At 51.1% G+C, this 2,675-nt stretch overlaps 1 non-coding gene across 1 annotated transcript; it reads left to right on the top strand.

Moving 5' to 3' along the window:
* The first annotated feature begins 338 nt into the window (after window positions 1–338).
* On the top strand, window positions 339–494 carry LOC123140172 (5.8S ribosomal RNA). The gene has a single exon (XR_006469827.1). It is a non-coding gene; the product is annotated as a 5.8S ribosomal RNA (ribosomal RNA).
* The last annotated feature ends 2,181 nt before the right edge of the window (window positions 495–2,675 follow it).

Below are 2,675 nucleotides of genomic sequence, written 5' to 3'. Positions count from 1 at the left end.
TCCTACGAGCTTTTCACATATTGATATTTGCTTAGTTAGTTTTCTGTTGCCTCTGTTACGATTACTACAAAACTTCTACTATTACTTTCGCCGTTGTCACCGTTACTTCCATACGAGTTTGCTACTAAATACTTTGCTGCTGGTATTAAGTCTTTTAGGTGTGGTTGAATTGGTAACTCAGCTGTTAATACTTGATAATATTCTTTGGCTCCCCTTGTGTCGAATCAAATTATTGGGTTGAATACTCTACCTTTGAAAACTGTTGTGATCCCCTATACTTGTGGGTTATCACTAGCTTGCTAGCCGTCCGTCATGTTGCAAAGCTATTTAATCCACACGACTCTCGGCAATGGATATCTCGGCTCTCGCATCGACGAGGAACCTAGCGAAATGTGATACCTGGTGTGAATTGCAGAATGCTGCGAACCATTGAGTCTCTGAAAGCAAGTTGCGCCCGAGGCCACTCGACTGAGGGCACGCTTGCCTGGGCGTCACACCAAAATGTGCTCCCAACCACCCTCATCGGGAATCGGGATGCGGCATCTAGTCCCTTGTCTCACAAGGGGAGGTGGACCGAAGATCACTTACTACGTACACTTGGCCGATTCATGCGGATGTCGTCGTCACAGGCTACATACACTTCTATGACATATGCAATCACTGAATAAGGCCAGTGGCGAGCACACTCAAAACTATGTATGCCAAGTGTCCAAGATACTTGACCGATTCATGTGGATGCCTTCATCACAAGCTAAACGGCTAAGTCATGGTCAAGACAAATGGTAAAGTCCCTTGAATGAAATATGCAATCACTCGATAAGGCCAGTCGTGAGCACACTCAAAACTATTTGACCCAAGTGACCAAGATACTACACCGATTCATGCATGTAATGTAATCACAAAGAACAAACTTGGTACTACCTTAGTGGTACCGACATAATCGTGTTAAAGGCAACACGAGCAGGAATCGTGATAACATACGCCCGGGAAAACAATTGCCCGACGCCCATCTAGGATGGAGCTAGATGCGCCCCATTGAGAACTAGGAAAAACCACGTACACGGACCCTTACACGGTCCCGTGAACGGGCTATACAGGGACAAGGGAAAAAAAGTGGCCGACGTCCGTTGTGGACGGAAGTGGACACGCGCCATGGAAAACTGGTCAAAACCACCTACATGGCACACCCCACGTACACGGACCCTTACATGGACCCGTGAACGGGCTATACGGGGACACGGGAAAAAACTGGCCGATACACGCCATGGACGGAAGTGGACGCGCACCATGGAAAACTGGGCAAAACCACGTACGAGGCACACTCCACGTAGACATACCCTTACACGGACCCGACAACAGTCTATAAGGGGACACGGGGAAAAATGGCCGCCGCCCGTCGTGGACGGAAGTGGACGCGTGCCATGGAAAACTTGGCAAAACCACGTACGAGGCACACCCCACATACATGGACCCTTACACGGACCCATGAACGGGCTGTATGTAGACACAGGAAAATTGTGCCGGATGCCAGGTGTGGACGGAACCGGACGCGTGCCATGGAAAACTGGGGAAAACAACATACGAGGCACACACGTGTACACGGACCCATGAACGGGCTGTACGGGTACACGAGAAAAAAGTGGCCGACGCCCGTCGTGGATGGAATATGAGGCGCGCCATGCAAAACTGGGCAAAACCACGTACGAGGCACAGACATGTACACTACTAAAAATGGGTATGAGAGGTCCGGGAAAAAAATGGCCCATACGCCATGGAAACCGGCTCAAAACTAGCTAATGATGGTCAAGAAACGGTGCCATGGCAGCAAAAACATGTCTCATGGCGGAAAAATGCTTCCACAACAGTGTTTCAAAACACTGAACCCCTCCTTCACAAACTAGGGGAAGGGGTCCCAATGGGGGCTAAAACCCTTGGGTGTAGTAGGGAGGAGGGGTCCTTTCTGGTGGGCGTACGGAACACAGATGGTTTTTCTTTGGAAAAACACCCGTGTTCCCGTACCCCCATGTAACGCCCCGGTTTCGATGCGCTAGGTGTCTGCCAGTTATTCATCGTCGTTGCCATGTCATTTGCTTGCGTGTTGCATTTTGTCATGTCATCATGTGCATTGCATTGCATTGCATACGTGTTCGTCTCATGCATCTGAGCCTTTCCCCGTTGTCCGTTTTGCGATGCGGCGCTCCTATGTCCTCCGGCGTCCTCTTCTTGCCTCTCTTCGTGAGCGGGTGTTAAACTTTCTCGGAATGGACCAAGTCTTGCCAAGCAGCCTTGGTATACCACCGGTCGACCGCCTGTCAAGTTTTGTGCCATTTGGAGGTCGTTTGATACTCCAACGGTTAACCGGGTAACCACAAAAGCCCCTTTATCTTCGCAGCCCAACACCCTTCCAAACTCGCCCAAAACCCAGCAAAATCCCCTCCATGCTCTCGGTCGTTCGATCACGATCGCGTGGCCAAAAACCGCTCCCCATTTGGACTCTCCTAGCTCCCTCTAACTATAAATAAGCCCCTCCCCCGAAAATCCCGTAGATCAAATCCTAGCCCTCTCCTCCCCGCGCCGCCGGACATGTCCATCCGCGCCGGACATGTCCGCCAGACACGTCGCTCCGGCCAATCCCGTCGCGCCACCTCAGCAGCCGCCGCCGCCCACCGAATCTC

This window comes from Triticum aestivum, chromosome 6B, assembly GCF_018294505.1.
Source record: "Triticum aestivum cultivar Chinese Spring chromosome 6B, IWGSC CS RefSeq v2.1, whole genome shotgun sequence".
Classification (NCBI taxonomy): Eukaryota; Viridiplantae; Streptophyta; class Magnoliopsida; order Poales; family Poaceae; genus Triticum; species Triticum aestivum.
The sequence above is the reverse complement of the archived record's forward strand: the minus strand, read 5'-3'. Positions and strand labels throughout refer to the sequence as shown.